Here is a 19,128-nt window from a genome sequence, read left to right on the forward strand (position 1 = left end):
CTACGAGATGGCTAAAAGAACATTTTTAACAGAATTGTTGAATGGGCAGATGTAAATAAGATCTGCCTGTCTGACTTGAACCTCAGAGGTAGTACAGATCTTCATTTATGTACCATGTAGAACACACTGTACAGCACAGTACACCTAGAAAGCATGAATAAACAAAGGTTTTTTTTTAGCAGTACATGTCATCTCATGGAATGTGTACCGAGAATGTGTACTGAGATTTTTATCATAAAAATGTTCTTACAATTTAAATCTACCAGCATACGGACAGCTTTACTCTCGTGATCTCCTCATTTTCTTATCTTTGTAAAAGCTGCATTAAAATGCTTGAAGTTAGCGTAACAATGATTTTGCTCGTTGGCAGTCTTGGTTACAGCTTACCCTACCTTAACCCCAACAGTACTCACAACACACAATCAGAAGGACTTTATTAACCAAAGTGGAAACATGGGAGTTGATTTTACTAAAGGCAAATAGACTGTGCACTTTGCAAAGTTCAGTTGCTCCAGAGCGTAGTAACTGAGGTAAAGAATCCCTTTGCAAAGAATACACAACGACGTGCAAGGAAAATAAAAAAAACTGCATTTTTTTGCTTGCACAGGATTTGGATGATGCAACATCTGGAGCAACTGCTCTTGAAGAGTGCAACTGCTTGTCTGTTTGCCTTTAGTAAATCAGCCCCATAGCACCATGCATATGACAGCTGTTAGTCTAAGATTAGTATACACTGCTTCTCCTGAGCTTTAGAGGTATATCTATACAGTGAATGATTAGTACAGTACAGCATCCAGCCACATATAAATATGACCCAGCTGATAAGCATCCTGTTACTAACAGGGTAAAAGTGCAGGATATGTGTCTGCAAATAAAGTAAACTTTACAGTCACAGTCCAACTGTCACAAGCAGTTTTTACACAGACTTTCTCCAAGTCTTCACTAGTTAAAATATTTGGTGCGCTTTAGAGAGAGATTAATTATACTACAGTAAAGCAAAATCCACATTTTAACTTCTAGCCCTGAATGCCCCATATACCAGTGTTTAGCAATAACCTTTTTCCTTACCTCTCAGTTGTGGCTCTGCAGTTATTGTGCTGCTGAGATAAGGTGAGTGTGGCAAGTTCCTCTCACTGTTGATCCATTAAGCTGACAGGGGCTGGTTATAATTTACTGAGAGGAGGAGACGGGGCAGGGAGATGTAAAATGAACTTTCCTCTTACAGGATCTGAAACTCTATACAGAAAATTAAGACTTTGTTTGCTCTGCAGCATTCTAGGTAAACTGAACAGGTGTGCTAACCCAATAAATCTCATTAATAATTGACTTTTCACAAAATGATTTAAAATGTGCAAATATATATTTTTTAACAGCAAAAAGGGGTTCCGCTATAAACAATATAACCTGTCATCTGGGCATTTTTGCCCCAGTTCACATATTAGGGCATTGGATGCGTTTTGAACCCCATCTGTTCACATATGTACGTCCAATTTTAAAAAGAGTTAGGTACAATTTTCAGTTTAGTTCAGGTGTGATTTCCAGTGTCCTACACTTTAGGAATTTGCTCCTGTACCGCTGATTGAAATTGCACCAGACAAATCACACTGAAATCAGCCCCATACATGTGAACCCGGCCTGCTACATGGTCTTAGGTGGGTACAGTTCTGCCACACATGTATACATTTACATTATAAATATTTTATTTTATCATTAGGAAAGAATAAAAGTGGTACAGCTTCGAACATAGAGAAAATAAAAACAATATTTTGGTAAATCATAGTCGCACGTGAAACCTATCTAAGATAGGGCAACATATGACAAGACCAACATATGTCAAGATTTAAATCAAATTCAGCAATCATGGGTTCATGAAATGGCTGAAAAGGTTGAAAAAGACATGCAGCCCCTGACATATATTAACATGTGAACAGCACATGCCCATGTAACATTGTTACAGGTGACCTGTAAGAAGCAATATGTGCCAAGGAAGAGTCAGAGTAAAAAGAGAAGGCAAAAGCAAGAGGAAGGAGATGCAGCAAACAAGGGTAGCACAGCATACTGGGCATACCACTGAGGAAAATTAACGGATAGAAGGTAATGTCAACCAGTGTCCCAGCCTGCAAGTTTAATAAAAAGCCCAGGACACATCACAGTTCAGGTAAAGCTCAATTTTTTAAAGATACAAAAGACTCAAATTACAAAGATAACCTTAGGATAAGGATCCTTACAGTTAAATTTAGCAGTTCAATGTTTGAAGAGATCTGTTTCCTCGTGTGAAGTTTCGTGAATTGAATTTAAGGACTGAGTAACAAAGGTATGCTCATTCGAGAAAGTCACATTCTGAAAAAACTGCCACGTGGCACAAACTAGCCTCTCTGAAGCAACTGTACAAGTTAACAGGCTTAATTCAATAAGAATTAATCCTTTCTAACAATGGAGAACTGGCACAGTCTACTTGTTCAGGAACAAGCTCAAGTCTGATGCTTCTCTGGTTGTTTCCAGCTTCCAAGGTCTTAGGAAGCTCACGTCTCCATATCTATAGACAGTAATAGACCAAACAAACGGGACAATTTAAATGGTTGTAATGAATATTTTCAGTGTGTTGCTATTGTTTTCCCTTTGATAATGAGTGGACTGTCTAGGGATGTTTTCTTGCATGTCTCCTTTCTTCTGGGGCCATAAATAGGCAGGCTCAGGAGATCTGGTAGTGGTCCTGTCTGGGGGTGTTTTCTTGCTTTTGCTTTTCCTTCCTTGGCTATAAACATGCAGGCACAGGCGATTTTTCACGAGGCACAGTCCATCTAGCCAATTATGCCCATGGTTGATGTAGAGACTTTTCCATATCTGGTTCTTTAATGTTTTAATACATCTAAACACAGTTACAGGCTGCTTCACCAATGCCAGCCATGCTTTTCATTTGGAACTGCACTTTGATGTAAATCTTGTTCCTTCACCAACACGCCCAGCAAGATCGACACTCACAAACTGACACTGCTAACATATATACATATACTGGTAAGCATATGATTAGTCTGAGACCTGTCTGCCACCTGTTTGGATCTCTTTGAGTTGTCCTTCCAATTTCTCCATTCTTGCACAGGGAATGTTTCTCCACATGCAACTCCACATGCACCTAAACATGCTGCTATCATGTACTAAACCTATTTTCAGGTTATTCTAGAAGATTACAATTCTAGAAGAATTACTCTGCCATCCTGACAGTTCGAGCTTGTATCAAAATATTATTCTGTATTACTTTCATTAAACCACTCCTGATACTAGAACAGAGATCGTCAAACTATGGCCCTCCAGCTGTTGTGGAACTACACATCACATGAGGCACAAATGCAGACATCCCAACCTGTAGAAACTCATTTCAGGGAGGTGGCAAACTCATTTCAGGGAGGTGGTGCTTCGCAAATGCCCACCCCTGTGGCAAAATATTATTTAAATCACTTTTTCAATATTTTTTCGCAGTGCTTCTGGGAAGGGGGTGGTTGGAGTGGGTGGTATGTGGACGGTGTCAGTAGTTTTTTTACAATTTTATTTTATTTTTAATTTGTTTTTTTCACAATTCATTTTGGGGGGAGGGGGTTGGGGCAGTGGACAGTGTTGGTAGGGCAGAGGAGAGTTGTGTCAGTAGTTTTTTTATTTTATTTTTTTACACGTTTTCATTTTTTTAGAATTTTTTTACAATTTTTTTTTATATATTTTTTGTGGGGCTTTGGTGAGATGTCAGGGGTCTAAACAGACCCTTGCAACAGTCGATTTGCTTTTAGTAAATCAACCCCTTAAAGTGGTTGTAAACCCTTTACAACCACGTTTTACTACAGGTAAGCCTAAAAAACCATTAATGCAATCAGAGACTGATTTCAGTCATTCCTATTGAGTCATTGAGTCATTGAGTCATATTATCATAATATAGACATTTGGCAATCAGTACAGCTCCGGATTTCAAATGGTTTACCATAACCTCAGTGTGCTGACTCACAGCAACCCTTTATCCATATAGCGTACTGAGGAAACCAAGCTGGTGAAAATAAAACACAGTAGAAACTTAGTTCATCAGGAACAGTAGTATCTATTAGCCTCAATAGGCTGCTATAGGAAAACTGCAGCTCCGCTAAATGTCTGTGTCTGAGAGCGTTATGCATCCTTGTGGCTACTTTTCCAAGAAATTGTCACCTGTGGAGTGCAATTACGTGATTGGTGACAGAGAGCTGTTGGTGATCATTTTAGCCCTGAAAGAATGGAGACATCTCCTCGAAGGTACCACTGTACCGGTTCTCATTCTTATTGACCATGAGAATCTCACATTCTTGTCTGAGGCTAAACGCCTCTCTCCCAGAAGGGCGCGATGGACTATTTTCTTGTCAAGTTTCAACTACATTGTCTCATTCTTACCTGGTACTAAGAATGTAAGGGCTGACGCCTTGTCACGACAGTTTTCCTCCATTTCCAATTTGGAGTCGGTTCCGGTTCCTATAATTTTTCCTGATCATATTCTGGCTCCAGTTCGCACCAGTCTTACTTCTCCTTTGGGTGACAAAATTCTTGCTACTCAGGTCCATGCTCCTCCTGAGAAACCTTGTGATCGCTGCTCTGTCCTGGAGAGTCTCCATACTGCCCTGCTCCAGACTTACCATTCTCAGAAGGCAGCTGGCCAACCTGGGAAGAATCAACTTGTTTGGGCCATTTCCCAACAATTCTGGTGGCTTAGTCTATGGCTGATGTAACTGCCTTCATAGCTGCCTGTGTGCTCAGAGTAAGACTCCACGACACCTTCCAGTGGGCCTCCTACAACCCATACCCAATGGAGAGAGGCCCTGGTCCCACCTGTCTATGGATTTCATAGTGGAGTTACCCAACTCCCAAGGCAACACTGTTAACCTTATGGTGGTTGACCGGTTATCAAAGATGTATCATTGTATTCCACTTATGAAGCTGCCCACTTCTAAGGAACTGGCTTTCATTTTTGCTCGGAGTTCTTTTGCTTACATGGGCTACCCAAAGTGATTGTCTCGGACAGGGTTAGTCAGTTTGTCTCCCGGTTTTGGCGAGCCTTTTGTGCACAGTTGGGAATTCAGCTTGCTTTCTCCTGTGCGTATCACGCGCAGTCTAATGGGGCTGCAGAATGAGCCAATCAGTCCTTGGAGCAATTCCTACGTTGCTATATTTCTGACCATCATAACAACTGGTCAGACCTATTACCATGGGCAGAGTTTGCTCACAACAGTGCCTTGAATTCTGCTTCCTGATTGTCCCCGTTTATGGCTAATTATGGTTTCCAAGTTGCCTGACTCAATTGTTCCGCAAAGTATTCCTGCATTAGAGGAGCATCTCCGTGGTCTTCGTTCCACTTGGGCACAAGTCCAGGAGGCTTTGCGTGATGCTAATGATAGGTACAGACTCCATGCTGACTGCAGATGCCTGCCTGCGTCTTCCTACCAGGTTGGGGACAGGGTCTGGCTGTCATCTTGCAACCTCCGACTTCGTGTTCCCTCACTGAAGTTCGCACCTCGGTTTATTGGGCCCTTCCATATTCTTCGCAGGATTAACCCAGTGGCTTACACATTAGAACTTCCTTCTAATATGTGTATTTCAAATGTCTCCTTATTAAAACCTTTGGTCTGCAACCATTTTACCACCTCGTTGCCACGTCCTCACCCTGTACAGGTTGAGAACCATGAGGAGTATGAAGTACAGTCCATTGTTGACTCCCGTAGGTTCCGTGGGCGCATACAGTACCTGGTGCATTGGAAAGGGTACGGTCTGGAGGAACGCTCTTGGGTCTCATCCTCGGACATGCATACCTGGTGGTCCTGCGAGGGGGAGGGGTCATTGAGGAGGGGGTACTGTCAAGGCTGGGCTCAGCCCTTCCTTCTCTGAGCTGGCTGCTCAGCTGTCGGCTAATTGCCAGCTCCCATCTCTCTCCACAGTTACCCAGCTGTTGTTGATTCTGCTCGTCAGTCCTGTCTACTTAAGGCTGTCCAGATCACTTGATCTCTGCCTTCGCCTTTGTCAACATCACAGAGACTTTCTCCTGCGTTCCTGTTAAAGACTTGCTTGGCTGACGTCCCTTCTGGCTCCTTATCCTGCTTGCTGTACTGCTACGTTTACCTCTGGCTCTCTGAAATTAGTTTGGCCGACTACCCGATCCGGTTACTGAACTCTGGCTTGTTTTGACCACGCTTACTCTGTTTACCTTTTTTATTTTTTTTATTAAACAAGTGTGATTTAACTATACTTCTGATTCATGGTTCCTGATATCTATGGAGCGTACGGCTTATTGTTGTCCTATGTACAAATACAGATACTGCAGTCTCTGCTGTGGAACTCAGCAGCTCCTCCAGGGTTGCCTTAGGTCTCTGTGCTGCCTCTCTGATTAATGCCCTCCTTGCCCGGTCCGTGAGTTTTGGTGTGCGACCGTCTCTTGGAAGGTTTGCTGTTGTGCCATGTTCTTTCCATTTGGTTATAATAGATTTCATAGTGCTCCTAGCGATATTTTTTTATAACCTAACCCTGACTTGTACTTCTCAACAACATTGTCCCTTACTTGTTTGGAGAGTTCCTTGGTCTTCATAGCAGTGTTTGGTTAGTGGTGCCTCTTGCTTAGGTGTTGCAGGCTCTGGGGCCTTTCAAAAAGGTGCGTATATGTAATGACAGATCATGTGACACTTAGATTAGACACAGGTGGACACCATTTCACCAATTATGTGAAAGTAATTGTTTGCACCAGAGCTTTTTATGGGCTTCATAACAAGGGGGTGAATAGATACGCACATGCCAATTATCAGTTTTTTATTTCTCAAAAATAGTTTTATGTATATATTTTTCTAATTTTACTTGAACTTAGACTATTGTGTTCTGATCCATCACATATAATTCAGATTAAAAAAGCATTAGACTAAATAAAGGCTGTAATGTAACAAAATAGGTAAAAAGCCAAAGAGGGTGAATACTTTTGCAAGGCACTGTATGTATACCCATGCACCAGTGGGGGTAGGGTAATAGGTAAAAAACAGGATGAAGACATCTTATCAATATAAAAGAATCACAAGTATAAACAACAAATACAAAGCAAAACAGTGCAAGCAGGGCAAACATGTATTAAGCAGCTCAAATAAATGACCTATACCAAAATCAAAGAAAGGCCAGCCATAGACGGAGTAAATGTATTTTCTGCAACCATGGGTTGACAGGACACAGACAGCGTTGACAGAGAGAATCCCTCCCATGATCGAGCCATTGTGTTCTCCTGGCGAGGCAAGCCACCTCCGCCGGGAGAAGACAGTGATTATTGCTAGCGGATTTGCATGTAAAATCCAGCAGGCTGGCTGTACCCAAGTTGATCAATTAATTAACTTGGGTCATACTGCCTGCCCATACATACTTCAAACCTCATCTGGTTCTTGTTGGAATGGCCGAGATTCGAACCGTCTATGATAAACCAAAAGGTACAGTGGACAATAAATGTGGATGTCCTTATCACATTTAAAATTCAAGCCATAAAGCATCTTAATATGCAGATTGAAAATCCAGAAAACTAGTCAATGGATCAGGAGGTGACACAAATCCCCTCTGCTTACTGCACTTACATGGAGATGGCATTCCAAACACAAATCAATTACATGCATGATAATACAATTCAAAATTATTTTTATTTTTTTGCTGTACCTTACAATAAATGTCATGTATTCACACAACATCTGAACGAGCCATTAAAAATCCAGCCCAGTTCCTGATTTTGTATAAATACTAGAAGGACTGGGGGAGAGAAGTGAGCCCAATGTGCATTACGCTCACTTCTCATTGGTAAGGACTGATTGAATTATTTTAGTTTTCTTTGGTGTACCTTACAAAAACGGCATCTAGTCACACCACATCTGAACAAACCTTTCAAATCCAGCCAAAATCTTGCAAAATCCAGCTCAAAATATGTGGAGAGACAGAGTAAAGTAAAGTAAAAATGTGGAAGTAATTAAACAACTGTACAAGATGTAATCACGCTAGACAATTAAATGAGGGGGGGGGGGGGGTCAGCCCTTTGACTCAATTGACAAAATTCCCAGCCAACTTATATGTATGGAAGTCATTTTCCATGTCATATATGGATTCTTTCAAGGGTGGCCTTGTAGTACATATAAATATTTATTGTACAAAACATATACATTAATCTAATGTCTCTTCACATTTGTGTCTCTTGTATGTATCCCAAATACCAGCTGTGTATGTTATATCTTACTAGTTCCATTTGTTTTCCATCAGCAACAAATAGTGAATTTTAATAAAACAACAAAAAACAGCTGTGTACACTTATTCCACTATAAGCTATCATACCAATTTAAAAACTACATTGAACAGTACTTGCTCCCAAACACAGTGTAACTGTCATCTAAAATATGTACAGTATATATAGACGTATAGTGTATGTGTGTGTGTATCACCAGACAAAATAAGTAAAAGTGGTTGTAAACCCTTAGACCTCTTTCACACTATTGCAGCTTGTAATGCTTGTTTAGCATTTTTTTAAAATGCGCTTTTAATGCGTTTTTTATGCTTTTTTTTGGGATATATTACATCACTGACTTCCAGCATGCAATCTGGACATGTGAGCAAACACAAAAACGCAATGCAGTGCCCTTATACACTACCAAAAGTATTGGGATGCTTGCCTTTACACACACATGAAGTTTGATGGCATCCCAGTCTATAGGGTTCAACGTTGAGTTAACCCATCCTCTGCAGCTATAACAGCTTTAACTCTTCTGGGAAGGCTGTCTACAAGGTTTAGGAGTGTGTCTATGGGAATGTTTGACCATTCTTCCAGAAGCGCATTTGTGAGGTCAGACACTGATGTTGGACAAGAAAGTCTGGCTTTCAGTCTCCGCTTGAATTCATCCCAAAGGTGTTCGGGTTGAGGTCAGGACTCTGTGCAGGCCAGTCAAGTTCTTCCACCCCAAACTCGCTCAACCATGACTTTATGGACCTTGCTTTGTGCACTGGTGCACATTCATGTTGGAACAGGAAAGGTCCATACCCAAACTGTTCACACAATATTGGGAGCATGACATTATCCAAAATGTCTTAGTATGCTGGCGCCTTAAAGTGATTGTAAAGGCAGTAGGTTTTTTTGTTTTGTTTTGTTTTTTGTGTTTTTTGTTTTTTTAATGTTGATTGAAATTTTCACATTACATGAATAGAAGCAAGTATATAACTCAGAGTTCAGTAGCTCTGGTTCACAATTATGAACATACAAGAGAAAACCAAAATTTAAGCACTAAAAAGGGAATGGGAGGGGGGAAAGGGGAAGTATATTTACTTGTAAACAACAATGTGACATAATATTTCAAAGTGAAACAACACAGTAGATAATAATACTTTCAGGAGTGGAAGCAACATTGGGTACATCTCAGTGGTGATCTCAGGGAATGGCATGACAACAATGATAGCAACAGATAAATCAACCTATTTGGAATATAAGATCTTGAATCGTCAAAGAGCTTCAAAGGCGTGGCATTTCTAGGGTGGTAGAAAGATGGAGGGATCCGATAAGTTGGATATTTTAAGTTTACCTAGGGAGTTTAGGAGGTCTTGTTTTAGATACCAGTCCCTGAATTTAAATGGGTGCATAATATCCAGCAGCTCCTTTTGGGTGAACGTGACCTCCATACATTTACGCCATCTTGCAAAGAAGCATGAAGTAGAACGGAAGTTTAGTACAATAGTGTCCAGTCTCTCAAGGTTGAAGAGCGATAACATTGAGCGTTCAACAGGTGGAAGGGTAGGTGGTGTTGGTTTAATCCTATGGGACATGATCATTCTACGAGCAACTAGGAGAGTTATATGAGTCCATTGTGTAAGGTTGAGTGAGCCTGCTGATGATGATGTGGAAGGTAGTGGTTCACATCCAAATATACACAATAAGGGATTGTTGGGTAGCCGGATTTTATTGATTTTGAAAAGGTATGCTAGCACCGAGTTCCAATATCTAGTAATGGTTGGGCATTCCCAGAGGCATGAAGTAGAGTAGGGCGTGGTAGTGAACACCAGGGGCGTTGTGCTTGAGTAGAGTCTGCCTTATTGGTGCGGAATGGGTAATATGCCCTGTGGATAATTTTAAATTGCGTTTCACGCCACGTCTCTGAGATCGTGTGTTTGTGAATGCACCTGTACCCCTCTAAGATCCTTTCTGGAAGTGTGTTGTAGTTGAAGATGACAGACCATTTCTGGAATGGAGCAAGATGATATTTATCAGATTGGTGCGTAACGAGGTATGAGTATAAACTGGAGATGGAGTAATCATCCCTCTGGAGCACTATATCAATGAATGATTGTTGAAGGGGATCAGTTTGAGGTCCACAGCAAGACCGTAGATAGGCTAGAATTTGCTGATAATAGAAGATGTGCGATGTTGGCAATGCAAAGTCTCATGAGAGGGTTTTAAAAGACTTGAATTCACCAGGTTGATACAGGGAAGTTATTTTACTGAGTCCACGGGTGCACCATAGGGTAAAGGCTTTATGCATAATTGATGGAAGCAACATAGGGTTGCCCTGAATGGTTAAATGGCAGGATATACTCAAGGGTAACCCCAGCAATCTCCGTACTTCTCTCCATGCAATAATTGTGTCTTTGATAAAAAAACACTTGTTTTAAAGTGGGGTGGTAGAGCTTGAATATTTGAATGTAGGACAGCTGACAGAGTGTGCAGAGAGGCCAGAGCGCTCTGAAGTATATTATTAGAGTACTTTGATTTTCCAGACAACCAGTCAAGACTTTGTCTAAGCAGGCAAGAGAGGTTGTAAAAACGTATATTAGGCAAGCCTGCACCACCCTCGGACTTAGGGAGACATAGCGTTTGTAAGGCTGTGCGTGTTTTTTTGTGTGGCCATATGAAGGCCACAAGTGCCTTGTGTATTTTCTGTACAATACAGTGCTTTAATAAAAGGGGTATGGTTTGCATTGGATAAAGTAGACGTGCAAACGAAACCATTTTAAAGAGGTGACATCTCCCAAAGAGCGAGAGGGGAGGGGTTACCCAAGCTTCCAACTCCTTTACAATTTTGGTTATCAGAGGGTGGGTAGTTAAGACCGTATAGAGAGGAAGGTTCTCGGCCTATATGGCATATATAACAAAAAACCTGATTTGTTTGTGTCAAGGCTGACAAGAATCAGATGACCAAATGAGTGTGACAACATACAATGTGAAGAATATGTAAAAAGTTATAAATTTAGTCTGATTTGGTCTCTGACTCTTTGATTCACCATAGACTCGCTTCCGGGACCCAACAGAGAAGCAACGTTATGCGACGCTGCTTCTCTGTTGTGTCCCGGAAGCGAGTCTGTGGTGAATCGGAGAGTCGGGAGACTTGAGTTTGTGTAACCGCATAGCCGATATATAGCACGAAGGCTGTAATACGGAGGAGGGTACCCATGCGCTGTATAACGCCAGTTTCAAAACGGGACTCTTGAGGACTTTACTGGACCTATTATAACAAGCCGTTACAGTGGTAACACTACCCTTTGGAACAAACACCACTTAGGGAAGGGTATTGTATGGCTGGTCATTTTTTAGACTGCTTATTATAACGCATATAGACATATAGACCTTACTTGAGCCCAATACCCTTACCTACTTATGTACCATTTTGACATAATGGGTATGCAATCAGGGCTATGAAATCACTGTTGGACTAATTCCCAGAATTGATAAAAACACAAGTCTGTTCTGGGTTTCAATACAATCATATGACCCCCGAGGAAGATGGTACAGTCTCAAACTCTGTTATCGCTGCTTTGAATACGAAGAAGCTTTAATAACTTTCACATAGACCTGACCTCTATTACATATCAGGGAAGTCCCTAGAACGGCTTTTTTTTCTATCAAGCACTATCCAGTACACTCCACAGCACTGTTTCCCTTTGATGTAATTTTTGTCCCATCATCAACTTTCACATACCGGCAACTTGATTTTTAGTTGTTTTTTCTTTCATAGGGGGACATCAATTGTTTAAATTTACCCCCACCGGTGATCCACCGGTGAACTCTCTACATCATCTTTATCATCCCCTTCTCTCTTTCCCCTTAGCACTTTATAGGCTTGAGTCTTCCGGCGACCTTCACATGGATACCCCTGCCTAATTTATATATTTTAGTAATTCACATTTACGATAATTGACGAGTGTTTATATGTTTTATGTGTAGTGTCTTGTTTTTTGTCTATATGTTGCCACATCTGGAGATTTCATGATGCAGGTCTCTCATTGTGGAGTGTTTAGTATTTTTCTACTTCACAATAAATTTATAACTTTTTACATAATCTGATCATCTGGTTCTTGTCAGCCTTGACAAGAACAAATTATGTTTTTTGTTATATATGCTGTATTCCAGACCAGAGTGACACTGCCCGCATTGGGTAGCAATGTTTTGAAGAATCATTAGTGTGTATATATATATATATATACACAATATTTCAGGTCGTTTCCCCTTGTTTTTTGGTCTCGGCCTATATGGATACCCAAGTAAGTGATGTGGTGAGCCGTTAAGGTAAAAGGGGATGATGACCTCCATTTAGCTAACATCCGGGGGTGTGATGGTAAAACCTCACTTTTGTCAAAATTAATTCTAAAGCCCGAGCTTACTCAAAAGGCCTCAAATAGTTCTCTGAGTTTGTCAAAGTCTGCAAGAGGGACGGTGTAGAATAGTAATATGTTGTTCGCGAACAGGGTGGAATGGAATATTTGGTTGCCTACAGTGATGCCACTGACTCCGTCAGATGAGTTAAGTATCCTGGATAGAGGCTCAATAGCTATATTAAAGAGTAGAGGGGAGAGGGTACATCCCTGTCTCGTTTCTTTTTGTAAAAGGGATTGTGTCAGAGACTAAATCAGGAGTGACGAGGCGAGCCATCAGGGACGCATACATTTATTGTAGAAAATGCACAATCGGGCCAGAGAAACCGAATACTTCCATCACTTTGAATAGCCACAACGAATTGATACTGTCTAAAGCTTTTTCGTCATCGAGTGAGATTATAGCTACATCTTGGTCTGGGTGTGATTTAGCGTACTCCAGCGCCATCAGAACCTTACGGATGTTTAAGGTGGCAGAATGCCCTGGAACAAAACCAGATTGGGCTGGGTGGAGTAAAGAGGGGAGTAATGGAGCTAGACATGAGGCTATTATTTTATATATTTATTATATTATTATTATTATTATATTTATTATATTATTATTATTATAGTTATTTTTAATGTCTACATTGATCAAGGAGATTGGACGATATGAGCCAGGGTGTAGGGTGTCTTTTCCTTTTTGGAGATTAGTTTAATGTGTGCCTGCGAGATAAGAGCCACCATCCCACATAGCGGTGAAGACATGTTTCAGAGTGTCAGGGATAAAGTCTTTTGTCAATTTGTAGAATTCCGCTGTGTAGCCATCTGGGCCCGGGGCCTTGGCAGATGCTGGATGTCCTCTAAGGAGATGGGAGCATTGAGTGTTTCTAAGTGAGTGGAGTTGAGCTTAGGTAGATGGGTCTTAGTTTTTTAAGGCAGAAATGTGGGTAGGTCGCCTCGGGCCTGAGCATAGTTTGGCCAATAGTTTGCTGCCTTTTTCCAAACCTGTGAAAACTAAGGCAGAGTAAGATGTTTTAGCTGCTTCTTGCTGTTTAGCCCACATGTCAAAACTGCGTTGCCAGGTTTGTACGTTATCGGGGATGCAGTTTAATGTAAGACGTTTGTGTGCTAAGCGTAAGGCATTCATGGCCTGCATGTATTGTTGCCGAGAGTGTTTCTTAAATTGGGTAGTGTATGAAATAATTTTTCCCCTCAAAAATGCTTTGCCTGCTTCCCAGAAAAGTTTTGGATTTGTAATGTGCGCCCCATTTGTAGAGGCATATTCTGCCCAGGCTTCATATAGAGTATGATGGAAATCCTCATTATGTGCCATATAAGAAGGAAAGCGCCATGTGAGCGAGGGAGATGAGGGTTTGGCATTGGTTAAGTGTACCGCTATTGGACTGTGGTCCGAAATTCTCGCGTCACTGATTTCCGTGTCATGCAATGCCGATAGTAGCGCAGGGAAGGCAAAGAAATAATGAATACATGAAAAAGAATTGTGAGGGGGCAAAAAGAAAGTGAAATCCCAGTCCGTTGGGTATGTTAGTAACCATAAATCTACAAAACATATGGAAATGATGTATTGGGCTAAAAGAGTATGATCAGCAGTTGGGGAATTGGCTTTTCGCGGCGTACGCGTTTGAACACTGGCCCGGTCCTCTGATAAGGACATTAGAGTTAAAATCTCCGCCTACTAGATGAAGAGCTTCAGGGGCACCCAATATCCAGGATTCTATGTCTTGAAAAAAGAGAGTGTCAGGTGAGTTAGGAGCATATATGTTAGTGATAGCTATGTCTTTAGCATCATATATAGTGTCATTTTGTGGCCATTCGAATCAATCCGTACATCTTGGATATTATGTCTCAGATGTCTGTGAAGCAATATAACCAGCTTTGCGACCTACTGCTGGAGAGCTGTAAACATCACCTACCCATAGTTTACGAGGACGGATTAAATCATCTGCAGATACTGTAGGTGAGTCTCTTGGAGGAGCGCTACATACGATTCAAGTGTCTAAGGATTGACATGCGCTTATTTGAGGAGAGAAACCCTTTAACATTCCAGGAGACAATTTTTAGGTGATTCCCATCGTTCTGTGGAGCCATGTTTGGAGTAAGGGAGAATACTTAGATGGAGGCTGTGGACAGAGCCTCCTGTTGTATATTATGCCTTCCATCTGAGATTCACCAAAACATTGTAAGTCACCTTGGGATGTAGTTACGGATCGGGTAAATATAATCAACAAATAATCAGAACAGAAACAACAACAAAAAAAGTGACAAAAACAAAAAAAAAATCTGGTGGAAAAGCCACCCATCATATAATGCTAACTTCACTTTTTTCCACATGAGGACCGACCTACAAGTAGATCTTGTGCCAAGCGCTTGCTCCTCCCCTAGAGGTGAAGAAGGAGCTTTGGGGAGGGGGAAGAGGAGGGAGGGGGGAGGTGAGGGTAGGGGGTAGCAGGGGAGGGTAAAAAGAGGGAGGAGGGGAAGGGGGGCCTACTTAAATCTGGGTCAAGAGACAGGCTCGGAAGAGAGAGAATGCAATCCAGGGTTCAACCTATAGAGGGAGCAAGGAGCTGGCTAACTGCCGTAAGCTTAAAAGTTAGCCATACATAAATTCAGCTTGAAACAATAATGATAGAACAACTGTGCAATTAACAATCAAGAACAGACAGCAAATAATGCAACGGTGTATCCCCTAAAATATTATAGGGAGTTCTGGGGAAGAAAAGAGAAAGGGGCAGAGTTACCCATCTCCTGCGTATCTCCAGTGATGTAGAAGTTACAGAAGCCGTTCAGCGAATTCCAGGGCGGTCATCCTGGGGAGCAAAGTGACTACGTTTATAAGGAGGCTTATTTGGGCTGTGATGGTGTCTTGGTAAGGCGGAGGAAGCAGTGGCAGACTTTGAAGAAGAGCCATCAGCAGAATTGGGGCGGCACAGTGGTGTAGTGAGTAGCACTTTCGCCTAGCAGTAAGAAGGGTCGTTGGTTTAAATCCCAACCACGACACTACCTGCCTGGAGTTTGTATGTTCTCCCTGTGCCTGCTTGGGTTTCCTCCAGGTACTCCGGTTTCCTCCCACACTCCAAAGACATGCTGGTAGGTTAATTGGATCCTGTCTAAATTGTCCCTAGTATATATGAATGTGAGTTAGGGACCTTAGATTGTAAGCTCATTGAGGGTAGGGACTGATGTGAATGTACAATGTATATGTAAAGCGCTGCGTAAATTGACAGCACTATATAAGTAACTGAAATAAATAAATAAAATAAATAAATTGGTGTGTTCCATTTCCATTCCTGAAGAATTGTTGATGCAGTGCTCCGCATCATCCAGGGAGGTGAAAGTAAGATGTTCTCCTGCATGGGATTGGATATGCAGGACTGCTGGGTAGACAAGGTTGAATTTGACTTGATTGCTGTAGAGTGTCGAGCAGATCGCTGAGAAAGCCTTATGTTGAGTTATCACTTCAACCGAGTAATCCGCAAAGAGCAGTAGTTTTGCACCATCAATGGATAGAGAATGTGAACGGCGAAATTCCTGCATAATGGCATTTTTATCTGCATAGTTGAGGTATCTAACAATGACAGGATGGGGTTTTGTGCGATTTTCTGCAAGCTGGCCAATGAGATGGGCCCGCTTGATAGTGCAGGGGATGCGAAGGTCTAATTGTTCAGGGATGATTTTAGCACAGAGGTCCGTAAGCTGGGCGTTGGAGACCGATTCTGGCAGACCTATAATGTGCAGATTATTTGTTCGTGAGCAATTCTCCAGGTCATCTAATGTTTCCCAGATGTCTGTTAGAGGTTGACATGCGTGCTAGTGAAGCTGAGTTAGCCGAGGCCTCATCCACTAATGAAAAAATTTGCTCCTCTGTGTCAGAGATCCTCTGAGCCTGTGTCTGGAGCTCAATATGTAGCTGCTCCAATCCCCTCTGCACCGCAGCATCTACTGTGGCTGCTAGTGTAGAAGCAAGGAGGGAGACAACCGCCTGTGCTATACCAGCAGGGGAGGTAGGGTCCGTTTCTGCTGGGACAGGCGTCGCTGAAGACTGCAGTGTTTCTGATGTGAGCAGAGCGGCTGCCATATTGGCTGTATCAGCGGCCGTGTCTCCCACCGGATGCAGTGTGGAGGAGACCGAGCGGGTATGTGATCGATCCACAAAGCGATCCATAGGGGCCCCATGAGGTAGCGGAGACAGGGGGGAGTCACCCCCAAGCTTGGCAGGCTTTTTATGCCGAGTATATGGGGAGTTCAGCGGGAGCCGGCTCTGCTCGCCTCCTCCTCATGCGGCGCCGGATCCGGAAGTAAGGCAGAAGGTTTATTATCTTAATGCATTCTATGCTTTAAGATAAAAAACCTTCTGTGTGCAGCAGTCCCTCTCAGCCCCCCTAATACTTACCTGAGGTCCATCTAGATTAAGCGATGTTGCACGAGACACTCAGCTGGCCGGGATTCCCCTCCTAATTGGCTGATCAAAGTCAGTCAGCCAATAAGGAGAGAAAGGGGGTGGGGCCAGGCAGCAGCTTGGTGTCTGCATGGATACACGGAGCTGTGCCTCGGCTCGGGTGCCCCCATAGCAAGCTGCTTGCTGTGGGGGCACTCAACAGTAGGAAGGGGCCAGAAGTGCTGGCAGTGGACCCGAGAAGAGGAGGATCTGGGCTGCTCTGTGCAAATCCACCGGACAGAGTAGGTAGCTATAACATGTTTGTTATTTTTAGGTTTAAAAGACGAGACTTTAGTGTCACTTTAAGAGTTCCCTTCACTGGAACTCAGGGGCCAAGCCCAACCCCTGAAAAGCAACCCCACACCATAATCCCCCCTTCACCAAATGATTTGGAACGGTGCACATAGCAAAGTCCATAAAGACATGGATGAGTGAGTTTGGGGTGGAGGAGCTTGTCTGGCCTGCACAGAGTCCTGACCTCACCCCGATAGAACATCTTTGGGATGAATTAGAGTGGAGACTGTGAGGCAGGCCTTTTCGTCCACATCTGTGCCTGACCTCACAAATGTGCTTCTGGAAGAATGGTCAAACATTCTCATAGACACACTCCTAAACCATTTGGACAGCTTTCCCATATGAGTTGAAGCTGTTATAGCTGCAAAGGGTGGGCCAACTTAAAATTGAACCCTACAGACTAAAACTGGGATGACATTAAAGTTCATGTGCGTGTAAAAAGGCAGAATACCCAAAACATTTGGTAATATAGCCTATATACCCAGTGAAGTGAATAGCCTCAGATGATACACCGAGATGAAATAAACCTTCTCTCCTCTACAGCTGTTTAAAGTTCACAGTTTGCACAAAAAAAAATCTAAGATTCAGAAGGCAGGAGGCAGGTATGTTATACAGTGCACAACATAAGGAGAGCTGAGTGTAATCTGAGATCTGAGTGGAGGGAATGGACACCCCAATCTACATAGCCATACAGAGCTGAGACTGTCAATCACCTGCTGTGTGCTGGAGTGGGGGGCTGGGATTGCTTGGTGTTGGGACAAATGATCAGAAGTTTACCATGCAGATAGCAGAGGGAGGAGAGAAGTCCAGAATTCACACTAGGTGCTTTGGATTGAGGCAGGTACACACTATAGAAGGATATGCTTTGTTCATTTTTCATTTCAGAGATTTACAACCACTTTAAGAACATTGGATGCAAAATTTATAATTAATAATCACAAAATTTAATTAGAACCAAATTATCATACAGAAACTGTGAAACACAAATGCACTACGCACTCTGCAAGTGCAGTTGCTCCAGCGTTTGGTAAATAAAGTAAAGTTTCACTTTGCAAAGAATACCCAATCATGTGCAAGGAATTTTTTTTTAAAAAACTGCATTTTTGCTAGCATGTAATTGAATGATGGAAGTGAGCAGAGCTTTTGCCACTTTACTGACTTTGGGAGCAACTGCCCTTGCAGAGTGCAACTGCAGTTTGCAAAGTGCACAGCCTAGCTGCCTTCAATAAATCAACCCCAAAGTCCTCTGAGTCAGTTTCAAACTTTACTGGTGGTGAACTGGAGGAAGTCTGCACTTTTGCCATTAGATACACCCATTGGTCAGGACCTTCCGGGAATTCCACACCTAAAAATAGTTTCAATGATTCGTTATCTGGGCATAAATATGTCAAAAGATCCCAATCAGTTCATCGTAGATAACCTAGTTCCATTACTGGATAAATTTGAGCGTAAAATTGATATCTGGAACCGGCTGCCCCTCTCTGTAGCAGGCAGGGGCAACCTAATTAAGATGGTCTGGTTGCCTCAACTGTTGTATTTGCTACATAACTCTCCGGTGTGGGTGAATAAAAAGTGGTTCAAAAAGATAGACTCACTTTTTAGGGATTTGTTATGGAGGAGAGGGAAGGCCAGGATTAGCCTCCAGAACCTACAGCTACCAGTTAAAGGAGGAATGGCTCTCCCGCATCCGAAATGCTATTTTTTGGCGGCACAGCTGCAGCATGTAGGGGGTGGTTGTGCTGATAATGGCTTGCTAACTC

The 19,128-nt window shown here is 42.4% G+C and overlaps 1 protein-coding gene across 3 annotated transcripts in view; it reads right to left on the bottom strand.

Annotated features, from left to right (window-relative positions):
• GGT1 (gamma-glutamyltransferase 1) overlaps positions 1-19,128 on the bottom strand; it is a 336,039-nt gene that overhangs the window by 227,907 nt on the left and 89,004 nt on the right. Inside the window, exon 1 of one of the 3 annotated variants that reach the window (XM_073629227.1) lies at positions 1,069-1,200. The exons of 1 other annotated variant lie outside the window; for it this stretch is intronic. The gene's annotated coding sequence lies outside the window, so the exon portion shown is untranslated. Of the gene's footprint in view, positions 1-1,068; positions 1,201-19,128 lie in introns of those variants that run through there. One more of the 3 variants, XM_073629229.1, reaches the window with a different exon arrangement.

This window comes from Aquarana catesbeiana, linkage group LG01 (genome assembly GCF_042186555.1).
Source record: "Aquarana catesbeiana isolate 2022-GZ linkage group LG01, ASM4218655v1, whole genome shotgun sequence".
NCBI classification, from domain to species: domain Eukaryota; kingdom Metazoa; phylum Chordata; class Amphibia; order Anura; family Ranidae; genus Aquarana; species Aquarana catesbeiana.